We start from the raw sequence: 16698 nt of genomic DNA, 5'->3' as shown, positions 1-16698 counted from the left end.
GCTAGGGCGTAAAGAGGACAAGATGAGCTTGGAACAACCTGGAAGACCAGAAAGTAAGGAGAGGTGGAGACAGTAAAAGAGCATAATAGCCGGGCTCCCAGGAGTCAAATCTGGAACAACCGAGCGTCAGATTAATATAAACAAATAAGTGGGGAGGAGAGAAAAGTGTTTCCTTGGAATAGACTGGCAATGCAGAAGGAATTTGTAAAGTCCCAGCATATCTCCCCACACAATTGCTATGAGTTTGTGGGAAATTTGGGGGGAAATTGTGATTGGTAGTGGAGAGCTATGGCCGACCCTACTTTAATCAAGCAATCAAAGTTCACATCACTAAGAACAGGACAGTAGCCATTCTGTGCCTCTGATATGATGCACTGAAGAGGTACAGGACCATTTCTGTGGTTTTTCTGGCAGAATGTACATCCTGAACCTAATTACAAGGAAAGATCAGACAAACCCAAACTGAGGGACTTCCACAAAATAATTGGCCTGTACTCTAAGAAAAATGTCAAGGTTATGTAAGGGAAAAAAAAAAAAAAAAACCCGAGGAACTTTTCCAGGTTACAGGAGACCAAAGACATAAAAACTGGACATGGGGTGATGCCAGATTGGGTCCTGGGCGAGATGCACATTTGTTCTTTTTCTTTGCTCTTAAGGACGTTAACAGACAATTGGTGAAACTGGGAGGTCTCTACATTAGAGGATAGTTTTATGTTAATGTTAACGTTCTGTGTTTTAATAAATATGCAGTATTTAGAGATAAAGGGGCATTGCAACTTCATCTTCCTCTCACACAGTTCAGAAGCAATATGTGTACGTGGGAGTATTTGTGTCGTGTGTGTGCGTGTGTGCGTGCGTGCATCTGGAGAGAGAGAACACAAACGAGGTATGTGTTGACATTTGGGGAATCTGTGTGAAGAATATACAAGAACCGTTTGCACTATTTTTGCAGATTTTCCATCAATTGTAAAGTGTTTCAAAATAGACATCTATGAAAAAGGTTCAACAATATGTGCTTTCTGGTACTGTCGGAGAATTCAGTGAGATTGTGCATAGACATGCTTAGTGCTGAGATCAGACGTAGGAACCACCAAGGAAATGTTAGCTCTCCCCTCAGTGGAGTGATACTGCCCACAGCCTGACCTGTTGGACATCCCTTTGCGATTGGGAGGTGATGGTGGGTGGCAGCCTTGCTGATGACTCAGCCCTGACCCCCACCCACTGTGACTGTGCAAGTGGGTGATCTTCACTGATGCCATCATTTTGGGGTGGGGGGAGCAGTATTCCTAAAAGACCTGTATTAGCATGAGATTTGGTCATAGACTATTCACTCACTGTGTGTGCTAGTCGCTTAGTTGTGTCTGACTCTTTGCTACTCCACGGACTGTAGCCCACCAGGCTCCTCCGTCCATGGAATTTTCCAGGCAAGGATACTGGAGTGGGTTGCCATTTCCTTCTCCAGGGGGTCTTCCCGATTTACTAAGCATCATTTATTGAAAAAAGGTGGTGGGCACTATTCCTTGCAATAAACCAACTTTGAGAGAATGAAGACTGTAGTTTAAGGGAAAGAAACAGACAAAACAATGAGTATAGAGAAATACCCACATCTGGGTGGTATTCCTGCTGGGTGTGTTCCTGGTCTCCTGGTGGGTATAATCTGGAGCCTCCCTGGTGGGGGTAATTTTGGATTTCCCTGGTGGATGCAATTCAGAGTTTCCCAGTGGGGTAAGTCAGGAGTCTCCCTGGGGAGTTGTTGCTGATACGTCTGTGAGGAGGACCGGGGATGGTCCCCATGAGAGAGGATGTCAGCCGGCAATAGTCTTGGGAGTGGCTGGAATTCATTGCAGGGGGAGCATAGGGCAGGGTGACCAGAGGGGCAAGGGGAGTGTTTAGGCCTTTTGAGCTGGGATTGGAAATGACTCTGTGTTTGCAGGTGAGGAATGTGGGCTTCCTAGATGGGGCTAGGGGTAAAGAACCCACCTGCCAATGCAGGAAACGTAAGAGACATGGGTTTGATCCTGGAGGAGGGCATGGCAACCCATTCCAGTATTCTTGCCTGGAGAATCCCATGGACAGAGCAGCCTGGTGGGCCAGGCTGTGGTGAAGTGTGCAAGATGAGGGCAATTAGGTATCTTTATTGGAACACTTGAGGTGGGAAGAGGTGCATCTTCTCTTTCTGGTAAGGACAGGTTTGTATCTCAAAGCTCAGGATGCTCTGTTAAGCATTTGTTATTGTTCATTCAGTCATGTCTGACTCTTTGTTAGGCATATGGGGTCCTAGTTCCTCAACCAGGGATCAAACCCATGCCCCCTCCATTGGGAACATGGAGTCTTAAATGCTGGACCATTAGGGAAATCCCCTAAGGTCAGTTTTTAAACATAAAATATACCTTCTTTGACTATACTACTGAAGACAGATGGCATTTTTAAAAACATCCTTACTTAGCAAAATAAAAAGTTGTCAATCCCATATTTGTCTCTCTATTGCATTTTTAAAAAGTGGATCATAAAATGGAAACATCTGGGAACCTAGGCATTCCAGACTTCCTGAAGAGAATTTCATGGCACTTTCCAGTTTTAAAGACATGTATTTAGAATTGTTATTATATTTTAAACATACAGAAAATTATAGCAAATAAGAGGAACATTGATTTGTCCTGCCTTCTGGATTTCAGAAAAGCTCAAGCTTCTTTGTACTGGCAGGATTATTGCTATTTTTATTGTCATTGATGATTTAATTGCCTGCCCCTCCCTCCTGCAACCCATGGTGTAATGCACTGGAAGGCAGGGGCCAGCTCTTCTTCAAGTCCCTGAATATTGAGTATAGTTCTTATAAAGCTCTCTGGAAACTGCTTCTTTGAGGCAGCTGGGTTTTTTTAAAAAAAACTTTTATTTTTGTATTGGGATATAGCTGATTAACAATATTGTGATAGCTTCAGGTGAACAGGGAAGGGACTCAGCCATATATATATACACGTATCCATTCTCCCCCAAACTCCCTTCCATTCAGGCTTCTGTGGCCTGAATTAAGCAGAGTTCTCTCTGCTGCACAGTAGGTCCTTGTTGGTTATCCATTTCAAATATAGCAGTGTGTATAGGCAACTGCTGTGTACAGGTAAGGTCGTTCTCTAAGTCTATGAGTCTCTTTCTGTTTCGTAAATAAGTTCATTTGTATCATTTTCTTTTTAGACTCCATATATAAGGGATGCCATGCAATATTTCTCCTTCTCTTTCTGAACTGACTTCACTCAGTATGACACTCTGTGGGTCCATTCATGTCAGAAGCAGCTGTTTTGATGCAGGAACATTTGGACTGTGAACTTACAACAAAAACAAAAAAAACATTTTGTGTTTAAAAAACAGTGGTAAAATAAATATAACATTTATTACATTTGCCATTTTAACCATTGTTAGGTGTACAGTTCAGTGGCATACGTGATTCACTTATGCAACCATCAGCGCCATCCATCAGCAGAACTTTTTCATCTTCCCAAAATGAAGCTCTGTTCCCATAAAACACTAGTGGGTTGTTTCCTCTCCCTTAGCCCCTGCTGTACCCTTCTTACTGTCTGCCTCTAGGAATTTGACTGCTGTAGGGAACCTTATGTGAGTGGGACCATACCGTATTTGTCCTTTTGTGTCTGACTTGTTTCATTTAGCAGAATGTCTTCAAGGTTCATTCATGTTGTTACAGACATCAGAAGCACCTTCCTTTTTAAGACTGAATAATATTCCCCCGTGCAAACCTATCGCTTCTTGTTTATCTGTTCATCCGTCTGTGGACATCAGAGTAGTTTTGGCTATAGTGGAGAATGCTGCTCTGAACATGAACAGGGTTGTACAATTATCTGTCTAGGTGCCTGTTTTCAGAGCTTCGGGGTATATTCCCAGAGATAGAATCGGTGGTGCTGTGCTTGTTGTGCTTAGTTGCTCTGCTGTGTCTGACTCTTTAGCTCATGAAATGTGGTATTTAAAAGCAGGCCATGTGGTGGTTGGTGGTGGTTTATTTGCCAAGTCATGACCGACTCTTGTGATCCCAGGGACTGCAGCCCGCCAGGTTCCTCTGCCCTGGGTTTTTTCAGGTGAGAATACTGGAGTGGATTGTCATTTCCTCTTCCAGGAGATCTTCCCGAGCAGGGGATTGAACCCGTGTCTCCTGTATCTCTTGCACTGCAGGTGGATTCTTTACCTACAGAGCCATTTGGATCATATGGCAATTCTATGCTTACTTTTTTTTTTTTGAAGAACCAACATACAATTTTCCACAGTGGCTATACCATTTTATATTCCTCCAATAGCAAGGGTTCCAGTTCTCCACTTACTTCTTCCTGTTTTTTTTTAATACCCAACCTAGTGGGTGTAAAGCAATAAAAAACCATTGCACTTTAAGCTCTTTTATTACCAAGCAATGTGCAAACCAGACATCCATCCTCTATCCCTGACTCCTGCTCTCCTTCAGCCTCAGCTCTCCTCCTCGTGGTTGCTGTATGCATGAAATTGTAACAGAAGAGACTCATCCTTGCTGCTTGTTTTTCTTCCCAATATTTTATTATGAAAATGTTCAGATACAGCAAAGTTGAAGGCACTGTTAGGTGAACATCAATATTTTGCTGTGTGATTTTCTAACAGAGAAATGCTAGAGAAAATCCAAATGCCCATCAGTAAAGGAAAGGTTAAACGATGTATGCCACACGCAAACCACGAAGGACCGTGCAGCAATTCAACAGAAGGAGTTCTATCTGCAAGTACCAATGGAGGATGAGATCCGTTATGTATTGTTAAGTGAAAAGAGAGAAGAAGATATTAAAAATTCTGTGTGCAAACAGACGCATGTGCAAGTGAATATGTGCTCTGCTTCGTTGCTCAGTCGTGTTTGACTCTTGTGACCCCATGGACCGTCATGGGGACTCTCCAGGCAAGAATACTGGAGTGGGCTGCCTTGCCCTCCTCCAGGGGATCTTCTCAACCCAGGGATCAAACCCAGTTCTCCCGCATTGCAGGAGGATTCTTTACTGTCTGAGCCACCAGGGAAGCCCACAAGTGTATATGGATTATGTTAATATATGATATCTAGGAGAATGCAGTATGTACAATGTAAATTATTTTTATATATGTATGCACAGCATAGACAACATATATCATAGACATCTATCTCTCTATATACAGTTGTATGTTTTTACAATCACATGCACAGAAAGCGCTGGAAAAACATGCATAAGGTTGTTGACTGTGACTTTTCCTGAGAAAGAGACTGACGTTAGAGGGGGAGGTGAATTTCAATATTTATTTGTGATGCTTCCAATTGTTTGAGGGTCTTTTTAAAAAAATAGGGATGTATTACTTCGGGGCTTCCTTGGTGATCCAGTGGTGTAGTGGTTCTAATGCAGGGGTTGCAGGTTCGATAACTGGTCAAGGAACTAAGATCCCACGTGCTGCATGGTGCAGCCAAAAACAAAACAAAAACAAATAAATGAACAAGCTCATATTTTTTATTAAAAAAGAATGTATTACTTCTGTAACTTAGAAAATAGAAACAAAGGAAAACAAACAAACACAGGAAACCTGACGCACAAACTGTCAACAGTGGCACCCCGGGTGGCTGGGCTCCCCAGGTGCCCCGGCCCGTGCGGGAGATATAAGAGAGGCAGGTTCAATCCCTGGTTCAGGCAGGGCCCTTGGAGGAGGAAATGGCACCCTACTCCAGTATTCTTGTCAGAAGAATCCCATGGACAGAGGGGCCTGGTGGGCTACAGTCCCTGGGGTTGCGAAGAGTTAGACAGGATTGAGCATCTGAACACAAGCACAACCACAGGTAGCTCAGATACACGTAGTTTAGTTTAGTTCAGTAGCTCAGTGGTGTCTGACTCTGCGACCCCATGGGCTGCAGGACGCCAGGCCTCCCTGTTCATCACCAACTCCCGGAGTTTACTCAAACTCATGTCCACTGAGTCCTCTGTCGTCCCTTTCTCCTACTGCCTTCAATCTTTCCCAGCATCAGGGTCTTTTCCAGTGAGTCAGTGGCCAAAGTATTGGAGTTTCAGCTTCAACATCAGCCCTTCCAATGAATATTCAGGACTGATTTCCTTTAGGATGGACTGGTTGGATCTCCTTGCTGTTCAAGAGATACACATAGTAGTAATTGTTATATTTTTCCGGTGCTCACTGAGAGCCAGCTCTGTTCTAAGCGCTCACTCATATACCTCCACCAAAATCTCACAGTGAAGGGTTGTATCCATGCTTTCAGTTTCAGTTCAGTTCAGTCTCTCAGTCGTGTCTGACTCTTTGCGACCCCATGAATCGCAGCACGCCAGGCCTCCCTGTCCATCACCATCTCCCGGAGTTCACTCAGACTCACGTCCATCGAGTCCGTGATGCCATCCAGCCATCTCATCCTCTGTCGTCCCCTTCTCCTGCCGCCAATCCCTCCCAGCATCAGAGTCTTTTCCAATGAGTCAACTCTTTGCATGAGGTGGCCAAAGTACTGGAGTTTCAGCTTTAGCATCATTCCTTCCAAAGAATCCCAGGGCTGATCTCCTTCAGAATGGACTGGTTGGATCTCCTTGCAGTCCGTGCTTTACCAGTGCAGAAATAAACTCAGAGAGGGGAAGTCACTCATCTAAAGTCACACAGCTAGTGATTGATGCATATTTAGTCCTTTAATGATGAGAAGGCTTTCTTCCAGACAGATGCAAGGGTAATATTTTTAAATCTGGGTTTTAACTTCTGATTTATCTTTAGGAAATACAAGATGTTGCAGGCTGTGCTTGTGGGATTCAAGGACCGTTAGGGTCTGGCTTTTTGTTCTGGTTGCTGTTTGACTTCATTTGAATATAGCTCCTTAAATAAGAGCAAGAACTTGTCAGCTGTCTCCATCAGAAATGAAAGGTGCAATGTTTCTATTTTATTATTATTTTTTAAAGGCTGCATTCATTCTCATTTTTTAAATTATTTTTTAAATTCTCTCCTCCCCCCCCCCCACCTCTACATTGCACAGCATGTGGGATCTTAGTTCCCTGCCCAGGGAGCAAACCTGTACCCTCTGCATTGGGAGCATGGAGTCTTAAATACTGGACCTCCAGGGAAGTCCTTGCATTTCTATTTTGAATGAAAAGAATTACTAGGTAGGACAGCTCATAGCTTTGTTCTGAACCCTAGATGCAAGTGCAGACTTGACAGATTAAATAAAGTTACTAGTGAAGGCTCCTTTTCAGGCTTTAAGTGTCTTATGAACTTTCCTCTGTAGAGGCACCACATGTAAATTACTCCTAACAGCCCAAGTGGTGGGTATGGTGTTCTGCTGTGCACTGTGTTATCAATAGTTAGGCATTTTTGAGAAGCATTATTCTCTTGTTTGCCACACCATTCTTCTATTTGAAGGGGGATTTCTTGGGCCAGCACCGTGCCTTCTGCACCTAAATGCGCAGCTTCCACAACAAAGATTTCCAAGTGCATCATTTTGTTAAACTCTTAAAACTGTTAAATTAATAAAATCAGCTTAACAGAACCCTGATTAGTTTGAAATTGCTTTAAATTTGGTCATTAAGTTTCAGGGAACATGTAATTTTCTCCACATCTGGTGCAGCTGCAAGCCATGAGGGATGAGGACAGAGCGGTGATAACAAATGCAGCAATGGTGGGGAAGCACTTTGTCATTGACGGTTTCTGCACCACTGGCTTGCAACCCCCAGGAATAGGCTTCCTGGTGAAACATGAGGCCCTGCATTACCTCTCCAAGAACGTTCTCTTCTTGTGGCGTGAAGGACAATACAGAACAGCTGGACATCAAGGCAGCCGGGCCCACTTCCCGAGATGCTTAGAAATGTGCTGTGTCATCCCAGACACGTGTTCCTGCGTCTCTGTGCCTTGACATCCTCCTCTGTGAAATGGATGCTATCCAAGGTGTCCTGTACCGTCAGCGCATTTCAGGGGCTGCTGGGGAAATAGCGCCATCTCAGGTTAGGAGTTGGGGCTTCCCCTGGTGGCACCAGTGGTAAAGAACCCCCTTGCCAATGCAGGGAACTTAAGAGACTTGAGTTCAGTCCCTGGGTTGGGAAGATCCCCTGGAGGAGGACCTGGCAATCCACCCCAGTATTCTTGCCTCTCCAGAGAATCCCACGAACAGTGGAGTTTGGTGGGCTACAGTCTACATGGTCACAAAGAGTCCAATGCCACTGAAATGACTTAGCACATACACATGTTGTTAGGAGCTACTAGAAGAATCTAAGGGGCATTATCTGGAGAATCACAGGTTGATATACATTTGACTTCTTTGCTTCTGACCTCCTGGCGCTTTTGCTGTTCTAGCAGGGCTGCAGGATGAGATCTGTAAGAATCGGATGCTGATGTTGGAAGAGTGTTAGCAGCTAGCCCCTTGGCCTGCGTCCTTCTCCACTTTGAGGCTAAGGTGTGACAAGCCTGGGAAGCTCACTCTGTGCTGTGGGGGTCTAACCTGGCCGAGGGCTTTGGCATTTGGCCTTCGACTGGGACTGGTTTGATTTGACCTGAGTCGCTTAGTCGTGTCCGACTCTGTGTGACCCCGTGGACTATAGCCCGCCACGGTCCTCTGTCTATGGGATTCTCCAGGCAAGAATACTGTAGTGAGTTACCGTTTCCTCCTCCAGGGGATCTTCCTGACCCAGGGATGGAACCCAAGTCTCTTATATCTCCTGTGTCAGCAGACAGATTCTTTACCACTTGCACCACCTGGGAGGCACTTGTCCTTCGGCTGGAACAGCATCACTTTATTCACAAGTGGCTATGACCTCCAGGAGTGTTATATTTTCTCAACGAGAAATAGGCCAGTCCTTTATGGGCAAATTCCAAAGAGGGAAGGGGCTGAAGCCAGAGAGCCCGGCAGGAGAAATACAGTCATTGTAGAAAGGGCCACCTGGGCTTTCATATTCAGGAATTCTTGAATTAGAACTGGAACCTGGGGCCAGAAGTAACACCAGTGGACCATCTGAGCTTGTGGCCATTGATAACCACTGAATCGAATTCCCCATGCCAGAGCCTGGGAAAGACCAGGTCGTGAGTGCCTTCTACTGGCCAGCTGTGGAGCTGGGAACCCCCTGGTATCATGGCTTTTTCACAGCTCTTCCAGGTCAGCCACATGACTCCCGTTCTACAGACTGAGAAGTGAGGGTTCGTGTAGTTATACCTCTCATTTTTGCAGGTTAAGTATCTGAACCAGGAGTGAATATCTTGAATACAGAATCCCCAGGGGGAGAAGGAACTGAGGCTGTGAGGATGATCAGTGTTGGGTGAGCAGTGGACTGAGATCCTAAATCAGATGCTAAGAGCCTAGTCTCTCAATTTCATCCTGCAGAGAGCTCAGGTCCCTGCTGGCTCTGGGGTGGGACTCCACACTGCATGACAGATCCCTGCCGGTGCCAAAACTCTGAGCACTTCAGCATCTTCTGCTGGTCCTTTCAAAATAGTTGTTTGCTTTCTAGAGAGCGTGTCATTTTTCAAGTTTTTGCTTGCCCAAATCTTGGCTTTCTCTGTCCACTGAAGCTGAATAAAAAATACGGAGACAAGAGTTTGGAGGAAATAGAAAGGTGGGTTTTAATTCTCAGCCAGTGGAGAGGTAACCCAGTAGGCTCATGTCTCAAAAACTGTGCTCCCCCCACCATGAAGCGTCTAGGGGTTTATACAACATGAGGGCTCACAGTCAGGGGTCGTTGATGAGGAACAAAGGTGTTAGGATCTTGTCTTCTTTCTCTTGCATTGTTTCAAAAGCGGTCATAGGCTGGCACCAGTATAACCTAGTGACTGCGTCTGGCAGTTTGGTGGCTCTATGGCCTTCTTTCTGATATGTAACTGCAAGGAGAAGAGTGTTGTAAGGGTAAACATCAGATACAGGATGTATTTAGCATAGAGTCAAAGGATAACAGGTGCGAAATGTAGCTCCTGCAGAGTTAGGGGGCAGAAAAGCAAATTTAGTTATAGATTATGGACTAGGAATGCTTGAAGTAAAAATTAGGGATGTCCAGGCCTGCTCATTGTTCTCTTCATCTTCTTCCTTCTTAGGAAAGAGAAGGAAAAACTCATTCCTCTTTCATTTTTTCCTTTTCACGGTCACAAATTCACACATCTGAAACAAAAGTCAAGTGCCTTTTGAAACTTATGGTACTTAAATAGAAGCCCAATTGCATGTTTCTCAAAAACTGTCAATGTTTCTGATAATAGTAGGTAAGTTCTCCTGAAGTTCAGCTGCTGGAGATGGGACACGAACAGGCAGGTAAAGGACACAGGCTCTGAGACATAGGGAGCGTGGGGCAGGAGCTTGGGCCCCTGAGCAGAAAGCCCAGGTAAATGCTGGCCCACTCTTCAGAATGCAGGCATTGTAGATGCTCAAATTTCTATAACTGTGCGAGTGGGAAAGGAGATTTGGAAAATTATTTTCTCTGTGTGCTCTTTCTTTCTTTTCTGTTTTTTGGGGTAGATTTTACAGAAGAGGCTTTCAGTCTGAAGTTGTCACCAGGTGTCAGATTTCCATTAGTGATTTCTGCAATCTCTGATGCTGAAATGACAGGGCCCTTGAAGACAGCAGCAGAACAAGTGGTAACCTATGCTGTATCCAAAATCTCTTATGCCCTTTGCACTATATCGCATTGATTCAGAGAGATACGTATGAATGGAAGCGTTATATACATATACATGTGAGTTCAGGTGGCTTCAATTTAAAGGATCTATTTTTAAATACAGAATTGTACCTAATAATATGAAGTATTTCAACTCAAGAAATGTGGTCTTTAGAAGCATGCCATGTGGTGGTTGGCAGTGGTTTAGCCGAGTCATATCGGGCTCTGCGACCCAATGGACTATGCCCTGCCAGGCTCCTCTGTCCAGGCAAGAATACTGAAGTGGGTTGTCATGCCCTCCTCCAGGGGATCTTCCTGACCCAGGAATCAAACCTGGATCTGCTACATTGCAGGTGGATTCTTTACTGACTAAACCATCAGGGAAGCAGAAGCATGCCATAAAAATGAATAAAAATACCTTTATCCAGTTCCTTCCCTCTGTAATCCCCTTCTCTCTTAAAATCTGGTCAAAATACAGCTACCTTTTTGGCAGTTTGGTTTTTAAGAAACAGCCCTATCTTCCAAATGCATGGCAAAGTTTTATAGCTGATGTTTTTTGGATTCTTGCTAGTTTCCTAGAGTTTGCCAGCTTTGAGTGCATTTGGAAAAGATCTACATGGAGGATATATTTGGACAGGTATTGAATATAATAAACTATATTTAAATATTTATATGTGGAATTATTTTTTTTATGGTGCTGTTCTTTAAATCATTGAATAAGGCCCCATCATTTCTCTGCAAGATGTATGAGCACTGTCTTTCGGCATATAGATCACTTTGCCTTTGAACGGTATCTCAACTTAAAAATGATTTCTACAGATGATATTTTACATACATTTGTTATCGCGGTGAGCATTATATCCTGCTGTTTTACAGGAGGGTTTCTTCTGAAAATAGCTCTTTATTTGTGGAAAGCTGAAAGGGAGAGGGCAAGGAAGAGGACTCACTATATTTCATCTGCCTGGAGCCCCGGGAGGAGTGTGCGGTCCCCAGCCCAACCCCCACCTCCCTGAGCTCTTGCGCAGTGTCTCCGGGCAATGAGAAGGATGTGGCTCTCCTCCTCTGCTAAGACTCTTAGAATCCTGTGATTTTTTATTTTCCACTTATGCCTCCAAGGCCTCCTTCCCTCCCTCCATCCTCCTTCTTTGTCAATTTGAAGAGCTCTCTTTCTATTCCTAGTAGTTATCTAGATAACAACCATTTGTTTTTAAAATTGATTCCTAGGAAGAGTACATTAGGGATTTCAAGGGCTAAAATGTGGCAAACTGTCAGACTTTTCAGAGTGGGAGGATGCCCGCTGGCCAGGCTGAAGATTCTTGGTTTTATGGTAAAAACATACAAACAAACAAACAGGGAGACAGGCAGAGACAGTGGAGGGATTGCTGTTGTCTAGTGCGCTCGCAAGAAAGGTCGGGGAGTTTGAGCCTGGTGAGCACTGGTCACCTTTTGGGCATATATGGGGGGGCTTCCTTTTCCTTGGGGCTTTTGGTTTTTTTTTTTTTTGACTGGATAGTGCATTTTATTATTATTATTTTTTTTAATTTTAAAATCTTTAATTCTTACATGCGTTCCCAAACATGACCCCCCCTCCCACCTCCCTCCCCACAACATCTCTCTGGGTCATCCCCATGCACCAGCCCCAAGCATGCTGCACCCTACGTCAGACATGGACTGGCGATTCAATTCTTACATGATAGTATACATGCTAGAATTCCCATTCTCCCAAATCATCCCACCCTCTCCCTTTGATGTTTCGCTTGATCATGTCAGTTGCTTTGGTTGGTAACATGTGAGTGGTATGACATGTGTCTCTTCAAGGCACACATTTTAAGCAGCCCAGAGTCATTGACTACATTTTCTTTTTTAATACTTAAAAAAATATTTATTTGGCTGCACCAGGTCTTAGTGGGACTTCCCAGGTGGTGCTGGTGGTGAAGACCTGGCTGGGAGGATCCTCTTGAGAAAGAAATGGCAACCTGTTCCAGTATTCTTGCCTAGGAAATCCCATGGACAGAGGAGCCTGGTGGGCTACAGTCCATAGGGTTGCAAAGAGTCAGACACGACTGAGCAACTGAGCACACAGGTCTAAGTTGCGGCATGCAAAATCTGGTCATCCCACCAGGGATCAAGCCCGTGCTCCCTGCATGGGGAGCATGGAATCTTAGCCATTGGCCCACCTGGGAAGCCGCTTACCACTTTCATTGTTGCTGGGCTGATTTTGAGAGCATACATGGAGACAGGCTTGCCTCACTTGGTCCCCTGAGTGAGGGCAGAGTGTGACAGAGCCCCGGGGGGGCCATCACGGCTGTGTGGTGTGAGCAGGAAATAAGCCTGTGTTGTTCCTGCAGTGGGGTCCAGTCTGCCCTAACTGACACAGGTGGATTAAAACATGCAGCATCCACGGGGAGTGCTCCCTTCATATCCAGTCACTTGTCCACACACTGTGACTGTTTTAGGGGCAACTCTGGTCCCACATGGAAGGTGGCTTGCTCACACTCTGACAGACAGCCCATCCTTGTACAAGTGGAAGGTAGAGGGGCTCTGAGTAAGTGTGTATGTGCCTGTGATGTATGTGATGTGAAGAAAACATAAGTTTCCTTAGAGACCTGACTGCCTGCTCTCTGGAGCAACCGGCTGGTGAGGGCACCTGCCTCGCCCAGGGTAGGGTGTATGGGGTGTTCAGCGTTGCTGGAGGAGATCTCTCAGACCAGGTGTCAGGGCATTAGCATATTGAGAGTGATTTTTATACGAAAACAGGTTTAAAGCATTTACTAGCTGTAGGAGCTAATTTCCAATAAATCAGACAGGATTCCCTTGGGAACCAGAAATAAATGAGGGCAAAAGAAATTGCTAAGGGTTGTTGAGCAATAAAGAGATGGGTTCTAGATATCTTAAAATGATATTTAAATGGACAAAGTTGATTTAACTGTCTTTTTCTGTGTCTAGGAGTAAGATTTAAGTATATAGCATGTCGTTATAACGAGGAATTATTCACCAGGAGATTTTTAGCATTTCATGCACATCCCACTGAATGGCAATTTTAATATTCCAGTTTCGGTCCTAAATTGTAATGAAAAGGCATTAATTGCTTGGTTCCCTGTGAAGTCCATGAAAAAAAAGTGTTTCTAGAAAAAGTTCAAATCTGGTACATGAGGCAGAACTTTCATTATCTAATTTTAGTCATTTTTTCTAATTAAAAAATTTAAATGAGCACGTATTTTATTACCTTCGAGTCCACAAGTACCTATTATTCACATACTGGTGGTCTGGCATTGTGCCAGGAACCTTGGAGAATACAAAAAAAATAGAGTATGTATGTGGTTCTTGAACTCCAGAAGTGTAAATTTCATGGGAAGATTAAGCCGTGAAACTGTCTGAGAACTCTGAAGCAGACCATGGACACTTGCTGAGCGAGAAGTGGGAAGGGTCACTGGGGGCTGGGAGACTTGACATAGCTCCTGGTCAGACATGGGACTTGGAGTCTGGACTCTCTGCCTAGGCTTGACCAGGGGAAGGAGAGGAGCCACTCTCTGGTTAGCCTTTGAACACAGGAAGGAGTTTTCAGAGTTCCCAAAGATGGAGAAGCTCTTCCAGAAGCCCAGGCTGAGCTACTCTGGGATGTCTCTTTTGTCATACGTGGGCATTTCTCATGTCAAGATTTAACATCCTTTCCCGAGGAGCCATGAGCTTCCAGCTCTCAGAGGCTGAGATGACTGATCTTGCTAGGATCCAGAGCATGGTGTGTTTCTGGGAGAGAGGGAGAGAGAGGGATAAAGTACACGAAGGGGCACAGGACACCTGCAGTGTTGTCCCTCTCAAGGGTCCTGCTGATGCCCTTGTTATCTTATTGAATCCTCCCAACCCCAGGGTATTTTTGACTTCCTTTTCTTACATGAGAAGACAGATTCCAGAGGTTAGAAATCTCACTGCAATCCGCTTAGCCAGAAGTTTGCAGAGAGTTCTTGATGTCTAGGCCACATCCAGTTTCAGGATCTCCATGGAGGGCCTCACTTGTTAAGTCGCTCAGTTGTGTCCAACTCTGCAACCCCATGAACTGCAGCATGCCAGGCTTCCCTGTCCTTCACCATCTCCTGGAGTTTGCTCAAACTCATATTCATTGAGTCAGTGATGCCATCCAACCATCTCATCCTCTGTCGCCCCCTTCTCCTCTTGTCCTCAATCTTTCCCAGCATCAGGGTCTTTTCCAATGAGTTGGCTCTTTGCATCAGATGGTCAAAAGAGTGGAAGGACCTCACTGCTGAGTGACTTCTAGGGTATGGGGGTGCCACAAGCCCAGGAACCCAGCCGCTGTCCTTGCTCTTCTCTGCCATGAAAAGTAGAATTGTTGAATGTGTAGACCTCCCCCCATGTGGACCTCCCCTGGGGCCCCTGCTCATCAGTGTTGGTGCAGTCAGGACTCTCAGGGGCTGACCCTGCATTTGGGGATCCCAAGAGGAGCTTGTCCTGATAGTTTGCTCCCCTGGCCCTGCCCTTTACTCTCACGGGAAGCGAGGCTGCAGGACATGAATGAGGGGTTCATTGGCAGAGTCAGGCGCTGACCCCCTTGGACATGGCGGCTTTGAACACCTGAGAGACAGGGTCTTGTCTCTTGCCTGGACAGGCCTCCTACAGCCTTACTGTCAGGGAATCTGGTGGGGGCCAGTGGGATCTTCCAGGTCCAGAGGCCCAGTTGTCATTCAAGCAGATGCCCTTCCTTTATTACATGCTGGTGATGGTGGCGGCTTCTATCCAGGGAGGAGCGTGCCCTGCTGGCTTAGTATTGCTGGGAATTCCTGCTTCCTAGTTTGCAGTGGGAACCCCACATCACTCCCTAGACCTGGGCCTCCTCTGCAGGCTCCTCCTGAGACTGGGAAACCACCTGCCTCTGCAGTCCTGGACACCCCAGTCCTGTGCAGTCTTCTCCCTCCTTGAGCCTTTCCAGAAGCATTCAGCCACCATCTGCGAGACATCTTCCTTTCCACAAGGAGAACAGTGTGTTGCGGGGCTCTCCCTCCTTAGTCTTCTTCTCCAGGGAATCCATCCTCTGTGTGCACTGAGAATTTCTCAGTGCTGTTGAAATATGTCTGAGGGCTGGAGGGAATTTCCTGCTCTGTAAAATCCTGCATTATTGGAGGAGGGAAGGATAGTGGATGAAAGAAGGGATGGAGTGGTGGAGGAAGGAGAGGAAGATTTTTATTACTTAAAAATTATTTTTCAATATTTTATATATATAAAAATATAAATAATAATGAAATGCATAGTCTTATTCCATCATTAGCTTGAGAAATAAAGCACAGCTATCATATACTCTTTTCCAATGAGTCAGCTCCTTACATGAGGTGACGAAGACCCTGATGCTGGGAAAGACTGAGGGCAAGAGGAGAAGGGGGCCACAGAGGACGAGATGGTTGGATGGCATCACCAACTCAATGACCATGAGTTTCAGCAAGCTCCAGGAGATGGTGAAGGACAGGGAAACCTGGTGTGCTGCAGTCCATGGAGTTGCAAAGAGTTGGGCATGACTTAGTGACTGAACAACATTTGTATACTCTGTTCCACCCTCATGATAACTGGTATCATGAATGTTTCTGCACTCTTGCTACATGTATATGTATCCTTAAACAGTGAATAATTTCCTTTCATGTGTTTTTAAACTCTATGCAAATCACTGCATGTATTGCAAACACTTTTTAAATTAAATTTTTTATTTAAAACAATTTCAAAATGTTGAAAATTTGCAAATTAGTACAAACATCTCTTGTACTTATAGTGCAGATATTCACCAGATTTCAGTTGTTACCATTTTACTGTACAGGCTTAATCATTTCTGTGTTTGCATTCATATACACCTTGTGTTTGTGATGTACATACTCACACACATACATAAAATGTGTGTGCTGTGCTGTGCTTAGTCACTCAGTCGTGTCTGGCTCTCTGCGACCCCATGGACTGTAGCTTGCCAGGCTCCTCTGTCCATGGGATTCTCCAGGTAAGACCACTGGAGTAGGTTGACATGCCCTCCTCTGGGGGATTTTCCCAACCCAGGGATTGAACCCATGTCTTCTGTGCTCCTGCATTGCAGGAGGATTCTTTACCATCTGAGCCACCAGGGAAG

Source organism: Ovis aries, chromosome 12 (genome assembly GCF_016772045.2).
Source record: "Ovis aries strain OAR_USU_Benz2616 breed Rambouillet chromosome 12, ARS-UI_Ramb_v3.0, whole genome shotgun sequence".
Classification (NCBI taxonomy): Eukaryota; Metazoa; Chordata; class Mammalia; order Artiodactyla; family Bovidae; genus Ovis; species Ovis aries.
This window is presented reverse-complemented; position numbering follows the sequence as displayed.